The sequence below is a fragment of the Mustelus asterias genome, chromosome 29, assembly GCF_964213995.1.
Source record: "Mustelus asterias chromosome 29, sMusAst1.hap1.1, whole genome shotgun sequence".
Lineage (NCBI taxonomy): Eukaryota > Metazoa > Chordata > Chondrichthyes > Carcharhiniformes > Triakidae > Mustelus > Mustelus asterias.
Window position 1 is genome coordinate 1400789 of NC_135829.1, and position 14499 is coordinate 1415287.

General features: G+C 46.7%; 1 non-coding gene across 1 annotated transcript; it reads left to right on the top strand.

The window, feature by feature from the left end:
- Positions 1-6612: 6612 nt before the first annotated feature.
- On the top strand, positions 6613-6829 carry LOC144480618 (small nucleolar RNA U3). The gene has a single exon (XR_013495705.1). It is a non-coding gene; the product is annotated as a small nucleolar RNA U3 (small nucleolar RNA).
- Positions 6830-14499: the final 7670 nt, after the last annotated feature.

The following is a 14499-nucleotide window of genomic DNA, read 5'->3' on the forward strand; positions in this document are numbered from 1 at the left end:
TGTTAAAGTTGTACATGACATTGGTAAGGCCACACTTGGAATACTGTGTGCAGTTCTGGTCACCCTATTATAGGAAGGATATTATTAAACTAGAAAGAGTGCAGAAAAGATTTACTGGGATTCTACCGGGACTTGATGGATTGAGTTATAAGGAGAGGCTGGATAGACTGGGACTTTTTTCTCTGGAGCGTAGGAGGCTGAGGGGTGATCTTATAGAGGTCTATAAAATAATGAGCGGCATAGATCAGCTAGATAGTCAATATCTTTTCCCAAAGGTAGGGGAGTCTAAAACTAGAAGGCATAGGTTTAAGGTGAGAGCGGAGAGATACAAAAGTGTTCAGAGGGGCAATTTTTTCACACAGAGGGTGGTGAGTGTCTGGAACAAGCTGCCAGAGGTACTAGTAGAGGCGGGTACAATTTTATCTTTTAAAAAGCATTTAGATAGTTACATGGGTATAGAGGGATGTGGGCCAAATGCGGGCAATCGGGATTAGTTTAGGGGTTTTTTAAAAAAAAGGGTGGCATGGACAAGTTGGGTCGAAGGGCCTGTTTCCATGCTGTAAATCTCTATGACTCTATGTGTCAACCTCCACTGCAAACTTCTGTTCTCTCGCTCCTGACATAAGAACTAGGAGCAGGAGTAGGCCATCTGGCTCCTCGAGCCTGCTCCGCCATTCAATAAGATCATGGCTGATCATTTCGTGGACTCAGCTCCACTTACCCGCCCGCTCACCATAACCCTTAATTCCTTTACTGTTCAAAAATGTATCTATCCTTGCCTTAAAACCCCACCCCGGTCCCTGGCAACAATCCGGGATTAAGCCAATCCTTTTGCAATCTTGCTGTCACATTTGACGCTGAGATTGGCCTCCAACATCATACTTGTGGCACCACTTAAACCACCTGTTTCCACTTCTGTAGCATCACCTGCCTTTGCCCCATCTCAGTTCATCTGCTGCTGAAACCCTCAGTTATTCCGTTCCTACCTCTAGGCTCAATTGTTCCAGTACTCTGCTGCCCATGTCTTAACTCATCCCAAGTCCTGTTCCCTTCTCACCCCTGTACCCTCTGACCTATATTGGCTTCCAGTCCAGGAATGTTTTGATTTTGAAATTATTTCCAAATCTCTCTATGGCCTTGTCTGGAACCACAACCCTCCAAAATACTTGCATTCCTCATATCTGATCCCTGTACAACTTTAGTTTTATTTGCTGTACTATTGGTTGCTGTATCTTCACTTGTCTAGGCCCCAAGTTGCGGAATACCCTCTTTGTGGAGGGAACCTTACGGCCTTGCTTATCCTGAAACTGTAAAATCCCACCCAAGGTCAACAGACCATCCCATGCTCCGCCCTCACCTACTCCAATCCCCATGGTGGGTGGCACAGTAAAATTCTTTGCCTCACTTTCTTCCTTGAAGATACTTTTTTAATTGACTTCTTTGATCAAGCTTTTTGTTATCTGACCTAATATTTCCTTATGTGGCTTACAGTGTCACACTTTATTATGTGCCTGGGAGGCACCTTGTTTTTCAAGTTTCTCTTCTCTTTCGTTAGCTTTTTGCACTGTATTTAATACAATATTTAATTTGTATTAAATATCCTGCTTGACACATCCTGGTTCATCACCTCTGCTGTTTATTTAACAATTCCGCAATCTGATTCGGACAAGGATGAAGCTGGCTCTCAATTTTTGACCAACACAAAAGGGGAACCGCAAACTATGCTCCCTTTTATTATTTAATAAGATTTCCAGCTTTTGCATTTGAATATATGTGATTGCCTATCGAGGGTTCATGGACTGAAATGATAAAAACAGTATGGAGATCAGGAGAAATGGAATTTGGATCCTGTCAACAATCAAGGAATATTTGTGTTTTCCACGAAAACTAATGGGAAGCAACTCCCTGCAATGGACATGTGCAAGACACTAATCCGAAAATAATCCCACACACACGCCAGTTTGTCAGACTAATCCCAAACTCAATTGGCTGGATGGTTGATGCTAACAGCACGGGTGTAATTCCCGTACCGGCTGCGGTTATCGCTGAGATCCTCCTTCTCAGCATTGCCCTTCGCCTGAAGTGTGGTGATCCTTGGGTTAAATCAGCAGCAGTCAGACCTCCTCTGCAAAGAGTAGAGCAGCCTTTGATCATCTATTCAGGGCACGATGGGGAGCGAGAATGGAGAAGTGGAAAAATGGAAGTGAGAATGAAGGATGATAAAAATGGATGAATGAAAGGGAGAAATAAAATAAATGGAAGTGGGGTGAAGGTGGAGGGGAGAGTTCACACTCTGAAGTTGTTGAACTCAGTGTTCAGTCTGGAAGGCTGTAAAGTGCCCAATCGGAAGATGAGGTGCTGTTCCTCCAGTTTGCATTGGGATTCGCTAGAACATTGCAATAGGCCAAGGATGGACATGTGGGCATGAGAGCAGGGTGGTGTGTGAAGTGGCAAGCGACAGGAAGGTCTGTGTCCTGCTTGTGGACGGAAAGGGGTGGACGGAAAGGGGTGTTTTCAGGAGCTGGGATGGTGAGCAGGGAGGAGGTAAAGGGGCAGATGTTGCACCTTCTATGTTTGCGTGGGAAGGTGCCATGGGCAGGGGTGAGGTGTTGGGTGTGATAGAGCAGTGGACCAGGGTTTCCCAGAAAGAATGGTCCCTGCAGAATGCTGACAGGGGAGGATGAGGGGAAGATGTGTTGAGTAGTGGCATCATGCTGGAGTTGGTGGAAATGGCGGAGAATGATCCTTTGAATGCAGAGGCTGGTGGGGTGAAAAGTGAGAACAAGAAGGACCCTATCCTGGTTCTGGGAAGAAGGGGAGGGGGTGAGAGCAGTGGCTCAGGGGCTGGGTCGGAAGCGGTTGAGAACCCTGTCAACCACAGTGGGTGGAAAATCATGACTGAGGAAGAAGGAAGACATATTAGCAGCGCCATTTTGGAAAGTGGCCTCATCAGAACGATGCGGTGGAGGCGCATCAGTTCCTTCTCAATTCCTTTTCCTCTGCCGCATCTGTTCTGATGATGCCATTATCCGAAATAGCGCTGCCGATTTGTCTTCCTTTTAGGGCAACTGCCACATTTCTCAGGCAGTCTCTTAACCATTTGTACCTCTGTTCTGCCATTCACACATTCTGATCACTTAATGGACACTTTTAGCACCTTTCTGAGCCTTCTTCATCGTCATTTACATTCCCTTTGTCCCAAATACAGCCCCCGCACGCCCACCCTTATAATATAAATCTCTGCTGATTCTCTTTGCTCTTAGCTCTGATGAAGGGTTATCCAGACGCGAAACGTTGGCTCCATTCTCTCTCCATAGATGCTGTCAGACCTGCTGTGATTTTCCAGCATTTTCAGTTTTTGTTTCAGATTCCAACATCTGCAGTATTTTGCTTTATTTTAAATGTTATATACATCGAAAAAAGTTGCACTCCGAAGTGCTTCAGTACAACTGAGATACATGTAATATTCACTGTATACGTTCAGTGAGTCATTCAGCCCGAGGGGGTTCTGCTCCCCTCAGTTCACTGTGGTTGAAAGGTCTTATAGAACATAGAACAGTACAGCACAGAACAGGCCCTTCAGCCCACGATGTTGTGCCGATCTTTATCTGAAACCAAGATCAAGCTATCCCACTCCCTATCATCCTGTTGTGCTCCATGTGCCTATCCAATAACCGCTTAAATGTTCCTAAAGTGTCTGACTCCACTATCACTGCAGGCAGTCCATTCCACACCCCAACCACACTCTGCATAAAGAACCTACCTCTGATATCCTTCCTATATCTCCCACCACAAACCCTATAGTTATGCTCCCTTGTAATAGCTCCATCCACCCGAGGAAATAGTCTTTGAACGTTCACTCTATCTATCCCCTTCATCATTTTATAAACCTCTATTAAGTCTCCCCTCAGCCTCCTCCGCTCCAGAGAGAACAGCTCTAGCTCCCTCAACCTTTCCTCATAAGACCTACCCTCCAAACCAGGCAGCATCCTGGTAAGTCTCCTCTGCACTCTTTCCAGCGCTTCCACATCCTTCTTATAGTGAGGTGACCAGAACTGCACACAATATTCCAAATGTGGTCTCACCAAGGTCCTGTACAGTTGCAGCATAACCCCACGGCTCTTAAACTCCAACCCCCTGTTAATAAAAGCTAGTCATCTCCACATAATAAAAGCTAACACACTATAGGCCTTCTTCACAGCTCTATCCACTTGAGTGGCAACCTTTAGAGATCTGTGGATATGGACCCCAAGATCTCTCTGTTCCTCCACAGTCTTCAGAACCCTACCTTTGACCCTGTAATCCACATTTAAATTAGTCTTACCAAAATGAATCACCTCACATTTATCAGGGTTAAACTCCATTTGCCATTTTTCAGCCCAGCTTTGCATCCTATCTATGTCTCTTTGCAGCCTACAACAGCCCTCCACCTCATCCACTACTCCACCGACCTACAGCGACCTTCCCCATTGAGCCCATTGGCCGGCGCGGTAGCACAGTGGGCAGCACGGTAGCACAGTGGGGGGCGGCACGGTAGCACAGTGGGGCGGCACGGTAGCACAGTGGGGGCGGCACGGTAGCACAGTGGGGGCGGCACGGTAGCACAGTGGGGGCGGCACGGTAGCACAGTGGTTAGCACTGCTGCTTCACAGCTCCAGGGACCTGGGTTCGATTCCCAGCTTGGATCACTGTCTGTGTGGAGTTTGCACATTCTCCTCGTGTCTGCGTGGGTTTCTTCCGGGTGCTCCGGTTTCCTCCCACAGTCCAAAGATGTGCGGGTTAGGTTGATTGGCCATGCTAAAAATTGCCCCTTCGTGTCCTGACATGCGTAGGTTAGAGGGATTAGTGGGTAAAATATGTAGGGATATGGGGATAGGGCCTGGGTGGGATTGTGGTTTGTGCAGAGTCGATGGGCCGAATGGCCTCTTTCTGTACTGTAGGGTTTCTATGATTTCTATGAGTCTCTGTGGCAGCTGCCCTGAGCTTCAGTGCGTCTCTCAGCGCATAGTCCTGGGCTTTGGAATGTGTCAGTCTGCAACACTCACTCGGGACAACCCCTTGAAGACCAACAAGTTTCGGGCAGACCAAAGGGTGTCTTTCACTGAGTTGATGATCCTCCAGCAACATACAGACGGATATGGATAGGCTAGGAGAATGGGCCAAAATTTGGCAGATGGAATTTAATGCGGATAAATGTGAGGTTATCCATTTTGGCAGAAAAAATAGAAAGGCAAGTTATTACCGAAATGGGAAGCAGATTCAAAATGGGTCCAGGCAGAGGGATCTGAGTGTTTATGTTCATGAATTGCAGAAGGTTGGTATGCAGATACAGCGTGTAATAAAAAAGGCAAATGGGATGTTGGCATTTATTGCAAAGGGACTGGAGTATAAAAGTAGAGAAGTGTTGTTGCAATTGTATAGGGTGCTTGTGAGACCACATCTGGAGTATTGTATCCAGTTTTGGTCTCCTTATTTGAGGAAGGATGTGGTGGCTTTGGAGGCAGTTCAGAGGAGGTTCACCAGATTGATTCCGGGGATGAAAGGGTTGACGTATGAGGAGAGATTGAACAGTTTGGGCTTGTACTCACTGGAGTTTAGAAGGATGAGAGGCGATCTGATCGAAGTATATAAAATTTTAAAAGGGATTGATAAAGTAAACGTAGACCAAATGTTTCCTCTTATAGGACAATCTCGAACAAGAGGTCGCAGGTGTAGGTTGAGAGGCGGTAGATTTAAAACTGAGATGAGGAGGAAATATTTCTCGCAGAGGGTGGTGAATTTGTGGAACTCGCTGCCCCATAGCGTGGTGGAATGGTTTCATTAAAAGATTTCAAGAAGAAGATAGATATATTTCTAATAAAAAAAGGACAAGGGGATATGGGAAACAGGTGAAGAGGTGGATTTGAGACCAGGGAGAGATCAGCCATGATCTGATTGAATGGCGGAGCAGGCTGGAAGGGCTGAATTTGCCTATTTCTGCTCCTAATTCCCATGCTCCTATCTGATGTTTGTCTCAGAACACGCCCCTGGGAGCAGCCCGTAAAGCACAGAGTTCTTCGCACGGAGCTGCTTGGGATGAACTTCGACAAAAACCATTCATCTCTCCCCAGAACCTCTTTGCGAAGGCACATTCCACAATGAGGTGGACTTGAGGTGCAATACCACAACAAACCAACAGAGATCGCCTGACCGAACTGCCAGTATTTTATCACACAACAGGACGCTGCTGCTCTCTATTTACCTTAAAGCTTGTGAAATAAGAATAATGAATAGAATATCGTGTCAACTGGTCTCAGAAACGTTCACAACTAGATTTGATCCTGAAATTTAGAATAACGATTGCCAAACAATGAACAGAACCATTTCTGGATACCGAACGTTCTTATATGCAAATTATCTGCCTGGTGGGTAATAACAAATCTTTAGACACTATTGCTTTTTTAAGCAATTATATCAACGATTATATTTTTAAAAGATGAAACATGATTAACTGTGTTCATACTTCTTTTTATACTGGAAACTATGACTGAATGAAAAAAATGGGTTACTGTTCAGTCTCATGTAAAGAGGATTTGCTGAGGATGGAGATTGGAGCGCTAAGAGTATTTTGTTAAGACTATACTTTTAGGGATCATTTCTATAGTTCTTTACTTGAGAAATGTGTTCTAAATTGTTCGGTCTCACTAACCATGAGGAGGAGATATAGCTTTCCTTTCTGAGCGTGAAGCCGGTTAAGAGTGTTGCTTTGTGCAAGAGCTCTTAACCATTGATGATCGTTCTCTTCTCTCATTATGGGAGAAGTGGAGGAAGGGAAAGCATTCTGAGTGGTTGGTTTCTAGAACTTAAAATTAGATTTAATCTTCGTTTGCACTTGTAGGCCCACTTAGCAGCCTCTGACGCAGTGGCTTGTTCTGTTTTTATGCTTTGAGTAATTATTGTTGCTGGAAATAGAAGGCTCTATTTTGTGTGGTTCGAGCTTTGTTGGTCATTCTGCGCGAAAATTTGTTGTCAACACGAGTGTTGCAGACTAGCACCCTTCAAAGTCGAGGACTATGACCTGAGGGCAGTAAGAAGTCTCACAACACCGACAGGTTTATTTGGAATCAGGAGCTGTCAGAGCACTGGTACAGTGCTCTTGTGAGACTTCTTACTGTGCCCACCCCAGTCCAACGTCGGTATTTCCACATTATGTGCTGAGGGACAAAATAAAACTTGGGGCAGCTGCCGCAGAGGTGCAATGGGGAGAGTCAAAGTCTAAGACCTTTCAGCCAAAGTGAACTGAGTGGAGCAGAATCCCCTCAGGGCAAATGACTCACTGATTTGATTTATTATTGTCACATGTATTAGTATACAGTACCGAGAAGGAAGCTGTACTGTACATAGAGGAAGAAAGGAGAGAGTGCAGAATGTAGTGTTAGTCATTACTAGGGTTTTTAAAAATTCATTCGTGGAACATGGGCATCGCTGGCTTGATGTGGAGATGCCGGCGTTGGACTGGGGTAAACACAGTCAGAAGTTTAACAACACCAGGTTAAAGTCCAACAGGTTTATTTGGTAGCAAAAGCCACACAAGCTTTCGAAGCTCCAAGCCCCTTCTTCAGGTGAGTGGGAATTCTGTTCACAAACAGAGTTTATAAAGACACAGACTCAATTTACATGAATAATGGTTGGAATGCGAATACTTACAACTAATCAAGTCTTTAAGAAACAAAACAATGGGAGTGGAGAGAGCATCAAGACAGGCTAAAAAGATGTGTATTGTCTCCAGACAAGACAGCCAGTGAAACTCTGCAGGTCCACGCAACTGTGGGCGTTACAAATAGTGTGACATGAACCCAATATCCCGGTTGAGGCCGTCCGCGTGTGTGCGGAACTTGGCTATCAGTTTCTGCTCAGCAACTCTGCGCTGTCGTGTGTCGCGAAGGCCGCCTTGGAGAACGCTTACCCGAATATCAGAGGCCGAATCAATGTCTTGTCAGCCTGGATCGGAAATGTCTCAACTTGTTGAGACTCTGAATTGGATTTGATTTGATTGAATTGGAAAAGTATTTCTAAAAAAAAATTATCTCCTACTTGTCCTCGACCGAGTGTGGCAGACTGGCACATTCCAAGGTCCAGGACTACGTGCTCAGGGACGCGCTCAAGCTTGGGGCAGCCGCCGCAAAGGCACAATGGGGAAAGGCCACCGTGTAAAGCGTCTCAACCGAGGCAGACCGAGGGCCGGGTAACTGCAGAATACCCTCGGCCCCCGTAACTGTGTGCCAATCTGAACAATAACGGCACACAGTAAACTCTGACACATGTATATAGTTTTAAGAAATGAAATGTAACGAAATGTAATGTTTTTGTAAATAAGCATTGTATTGTACTGTAAAAATGATTCTTTTTTGCACTGTTTATGACTTTTGGATCTGTCATTTTGCAATGTTTTATTGGAGAGTTTTTTTTGTGAATAAAGTATATTTTTGAAATTAGAAAAAAAATTATCTCCTACTTGGAACGAGGACACCGACGACGCCCAAGGCGGAGATCGGCCGGCAAGCCCAGCACCAACCGAGGGCTACACGACACCGACCATGTCACCCAGTCGTGGTCGGGGACCTGAGGCAGGGTCGGACTGCTACCTCAGCCCTGCAGCCCTGCAGAATTTCGTCAGCGCCACAGGAATGCAGCACCTGGAAGAGGCTGACTGAAGGACACGTAAGAACTGACAAACCTTTTAAACATTAAAATGTCTTTAAAGTTTGCATCTTTAAATGTTCGCAGTGTTAAAGATAGTCTGAGATGTGCGGCCAGCTTGTCCTACCTGGCCAAGGTCAAGGCCGACCTGCTGTTCCTGCAGGAGTGTGGAATACCACACCTCAGCAACTACAGGCGCTGGTCGAGTGTGTGGTCCCACGGACCGTCCATCTGGTCAGGTGGGAACGACTGCCGTTCATCCGGCCTAGGCATTCTGCTACGGGTCTTCACCGTCTCCGAAGTTAAGGAGGTGGTGGGAGGACGCCTCCTCGTAGCAGACGTCACGTACAAAAACTGCCCTCTCAGGCTGATTAATGTGTATGCCCCTGCCGTCAAGACCGAGCGGCTGGCACTTTTTGAACAGCTGCCACTGCTACTCACCACCTCCAGGCCAATCATACTGGGTGGGGACTTTAACTGTATCATTGAAAAGGCTGGCCGATCCAACAGGGCCGAAAGTAAACTGGACGCTACGTCCAGAGCCCTGCTGGAAACAGTCAAGGATGCCAAGCTGCTCGACGTCTTCAGCGATCCAGCAGACGGAGGGCAGCGTAGATACACGTGGTCGCGGCCAGACGGGTCTGTCCGCTCCAGGATCGACTTCATGTTTGCATCCCGCGCGCTCACGGTCAGGTCCACCGACGTCAAGCCGGTGTTCTTCTCTGACCACTGCCTCCTGCTGGCAGACTGTCAGCTGGAGGAAAACCAGAAAGTGGGCAGGGGGTCCTGGAAGCTTAATGTAGAACTGTTGACCCCAGAGAACCTCGAGGAACTCAAGTGGGTTTACCACGGTTGGAGAACCGTGAAACCCTTCTTTGAGTCTCCATCGCTCTGGTGGGAAACCATCAAGGGCAACATCAAGAGGTTCTTTACCCGAAAAGGGGTTCAGAAGGCCAGGGAGAGACGGGGGGAAATGTCCTGACTCCAGAAAAGCATGCAGGAGCTACTCCAACTGCAGTCGATGGGGGTTGATGTCAAGGAGGACCTCCGGGAGGTGAAGAGCCAGCAAGCCTTGCTCTTTGCCTCGGAGGCCTCCAAGGTTATCTTCCGGTCCAGGGTCCGCTCCGTGGAGCAGGACGAAACGTGCTCGCGCTTCTTCTTCCAGAAGGTGCACAGAGAAACCTCTGTGATCACAAACCTGAAGGAAGAAGATGGCTCTGTAAGGTCATCGCAGTCTGACATTCTGAGGATTTGCAAATCCTTCTATGCCGGACTGTATGACCTGAAGCCAACAGACAGCACGGCCTCCCAGTCTTTCCTGTCATCTATCACGCAAGTCTTGGACGACGGCGAGCGGGAGAGCCTGGACAGACCGGTAGCTCTGGATGAGCTGACAAAGGCAGTCGAGTCCCTTCAGAAGGGTAAAACTCCCGGTAGCGACGGCTTACCGGCTGAGTTTTACTCGGCGTTGTGGGACTTGACGGGCCCGGACCTCCTGGAAGTATACGAGAGTATGCTTCTGGAAGGCAGCATGTCAGAATCCATGAGGAAAGGCATCATTACCCTCATCTACAAGCAGAAGGGGGAAAGGGAAGAAATTAGAAATTGGAGACCTATTTCACTATTGAATGTGGATTACAAGATTCTGGCCAAGGTCATCGCCAACCGGGTCAAGTCTGCTCTGGGGTCAGTGATCCATCCTGATCAAACCTGTGCTGTACCCGGCAGGAAGATCTCTGATAGCCTCGCGCTACTCAGGGATACGATCGCCTACGTGCAGGACAGGCAGGTGGACAGCTGCCTCATCAGTCTAGACCAGGAAAAGGCGTTTGACAGAATATCGCACAGCTACATGATGGATGTGCTCTCCAAAATGGGCTTTGGAGAGGGAATCTGCAATTGGATCCAACTGCTCTACACAGACATCAGTAGCGCAGTTTCAATCAATGGGTGGGAATCAGATACGTTTCAAATCAGGTCTGGAGTCAGGCAGGGCTGCCCTCTCTCCTCCATCCTTTTTGTGTGTTGCATTGAACCCTTTGCCGAGGCCCTCAGAAGCGACCCAGGCATCAAAGGGGTTACAATCCCAGGCAGCGGAGGGACGCAAGTCAAAGCCTCCCTGTACATGGATGACGTGGCTGTTTTCTGCTCGGACCCCTCGTCTGTTCGCAGGCTCCTTCAAGTCTGTGAGCAGTTCGAGCTGGCCTCGGGGGCCAAAGTCAACCAGGGTAAGAGTGAGGCCATGTTCTTTGGGAACTGGCCTGACACATCCTTTGTCCCCTTCACCGTTAGGGTAGACTACCTCAAGGTGCTGGGGATATGGTTCGGAGCGGCAGGGGCATGCGCCAAAAACTGGGAGGAGCGCATCGCCAAAGCCAGACAAAAATTGGGATTGTGGGAGCAACGCTCCCTCTCCATCACTGGGAAGAACCTTGTGATCCGATGTGAGGTTCTGTCCGTGTTTCTGTACGTGGCGCAGGTGTGGCCTCTCCCCAAGTCCTGCGCAGCAGCAGTGACCCGGGCCATCTTCAAGTTCATCTGGAGATCAAAGATGGATCGTGTCCGCAGGGAAGCGATGCACAAATCTCCAGAGAACGGAGGGAAAAACGTTCCCAACGCCGCCCTCATCCTGATGGCCACCTTTGTGTGCGGCTGCATCAAGCTGTGTGTAGATCCTCGGTACACTAACAGCAAGTGCCACTAATTTTTGAGGTTCTACCTGTCCCAAGTGTTGCGGAGGATGGGTCTGGCCACATTGCCGCGGAACGCTCCAAGTAGTTGGACCGTACCGCAGCACCTGTCCTTCGTGGAGAAATTCTTCCAGAAACACACCTTTGACCACATGGCGATCAAGCAGTGGTCAGCACGTAACGTCCTTGAGGCCCTGAGAGAAAAGGAGACGGCAGATCCTGTCGGATGGTTCCCTGAGAAGACTGTCAGTGTCATTTGGCAGAATGCCTCATCACCAGAACTCACAAACAAGCACCAAGACCTGGCTTGGCTGGTGGTGAGAAGGGCACTCCCCGTCAGATCCTTTATGCACGCTCAAGGTCTCAACATCACCGCACGCTGCCCTCGAAGCGGCTGCGGGGGTGATGAGACGGTCGCACACCTCCTTGTGGAATGCGCCTTTGCAAAGAAGGTCTGGAGTGAGATGCAGTGGTATTTGTCGTGGTTCGTCCCGGGCAGCTCGGTGACGCAGGACTCTGTGCTCTACGGGCTGTTTCCAGGGACGCACACCGAGACAAATATCAACTGCTGCTGGAGGGTCATCAATTCGGTGAAGGACGCGCTTTGGTCCGCCCGAAACTTGCTGATCTTCCAGCTGAAAGAATTGTCCTCGACCGAGTGTGGTAGACTGGCACATTCCAAGGTCCAGGACTACGTGCTCAGGGACGCGCTCAAGCTTGGGGCAGCCGCCGCCAAGGCACAATGGGGAAAGGCCACCGTGTAAAGCGTCTCAACCGAGGCAGACCGAGGGCCGGGTAACTGTAGAATACCCTCGGCCTGCGTAACTGTGTGCCAACCTGAAAAATAACGGCACACAGTAAACTCTGACACATGTATATAGTTTTAAGAAATGAAATGTAACGAAATATAATGTTTTTGTAAATAAGCACTGTATTGTACTGTAAAAATGATTCTTTTTTGCACTGTTTATGACTTTTGGATCTGTCATTTTGCAATGTTTTATTGGAGAGTTTTTTTTTGTGAATAAAGTATATTTTTGAAATTAAAAAAAATTATCTCCTACTTGTCCTAATAATTATTCCTTCCAATATATGTTGTCTTAATGATTATTCCTTACATATCAATATATGTTGTCTTAATGATTATTCCTTACATATCCCCTCTTTGAGACTCATTGTCTCACTAAACTATTTCATGATATATTTTCCCAATATATGTCTTAGTTATGTTTGGTTTCACGAAATGTGGAGGAGCTTAAGTGTAGGATCAATATCCCTTTTTATTTATTAATAGCCTAATTGCGAACTGCTCCTCCAGATTTCCTTTACCTGATAGTTCATTAAAATACATTTTTGCATTAATACATTTCATACACTTTGTACTAACACATCTCTCCCTCCTTGATTTTGCTTGATCATTTAAGTATTTCCCTCTATGCGTATGGTATCTCGGGTCATATTATCTCCTCTTATTTTCATACTATTGATAATGGTACATGCTGTCCATTGCCCTGTTAATTACACATCGACATAAGCATCCTGCTAACGCTATCCATACTATTATAAGCAGCAGTAACATAAATGATTTAAAAATCCAGTCAAACATCCCATTTCCTACCCATCCTAACCATCCAGGTGGGTTATAATCATGGAATTCGTGACCTATCTTTTGGAGTTGGTCTGCTTGTGCCTTGATATGCTTTGCAAGGTTAGTTATATTCTCAGATTTATCTGGTATGTAAGTACAGCATTCTTGTTCAATTAAGGCACATGTTCCTCCCTGCGAGGCCAATAGATAGTCCAAAGCCAGTCTATTTTGCAGGGCTACTGTGCGGACTGCCATCAGTTCTGCTGATACTTCTGTCAAGGCTTGCCCTGTTTTTCGAGCTTCAGCTGCAGTGATATTAGCCAGTTGTTCCAGGGCTGTGGCCATCAGAATTAACTCGTTTGCCGTTCTTCCTGTCCCATGTAATGGAAAGGCCATCATAAAGAACCAGTCAGTCTTACTGATTGTTCGTTTTGCTCGCGAAGGGTAGCTTCGTAGGGAAGGCATGTGGTGCATATAGGGCACTACATATCCCAGATAACAGGAGCCTGTCCAGTTTGCAGGAAGCCAGGGATATGCCTTTGTACCGCATATAAAGTAAGTTCCATTGTAGGCCGTAAAGTTATCAGCCAACGTCATCCAAGGTTGTACAGCGTTTCCTTCCCACACGTTGCTTGATGTGATGTTGCATATTTCAGTCCAGTCTATTTTGAACATACCAGCTGTACTTAAGTCTTTCACAGGTGGTTGCCATTCTACAGTTTGCTGACATTTACTTTCTCCAACTCTTGCTCCATCCACATTTTTCTTTAAACAGAAGGATCCTGGTCCATTTGATTTTAGGACCGTCAGTACAGGTGGGAACTGGGAATGGTCGTAGGTCGGTTGGTACCATGTAGCAAACCTGGTCATTCTATACCCAGCTGACTCCCACATTGTCATGTTTCCTCCTTCCCCTGTCTTATTTTGTCTCAATATCCATTCTATAGTTTCTGAAATCTGAAAGGGGAGAGACTGGAGTGGTAGGCCTTCTTGGGAATGGCTTGGGACATGAGTGCAGACTCAACATTTGCTTATGTTCAATCTTTCTGCATACATATATGACATATATAGGTAAGTATTTATATGCGATCTGTCTTCTTCCTGTTCATTTTTACTCTTGCCACCCCCCATACTAAGTACCAGTATTATCCCCATCCATCCTACCCCTACTTTTCCCATGCTATCACAAGGAGGGAGAGTACAATTTATCACAGTTTACACAATTCTTTTCCCGCGCTTAGTCGCCACTACTACTATTTAGTTTATACAGTCTTTCAGCTTCAATTTCAGTGATTTCTCTTGTTTTGTCAGTTCAGTTGATAGCTCAGTTTCCTGGGTCGAATTCGATGAACCATGAACTTGAGCGGTAGAGTTTGTGTCAACAGTCCTTGTTCCTGAGGAAGGAAAATACTGATCACTGGTATACAAATCAAATTTCCATCTTCTTTTAACGCACTGAAACAGATCTTCCCCTCTTTTGCAGTCTTTAGTGCTACATTGCAAAACAAGGAGCGTCAGTCTCAATCAAAGTTACCATGAGTC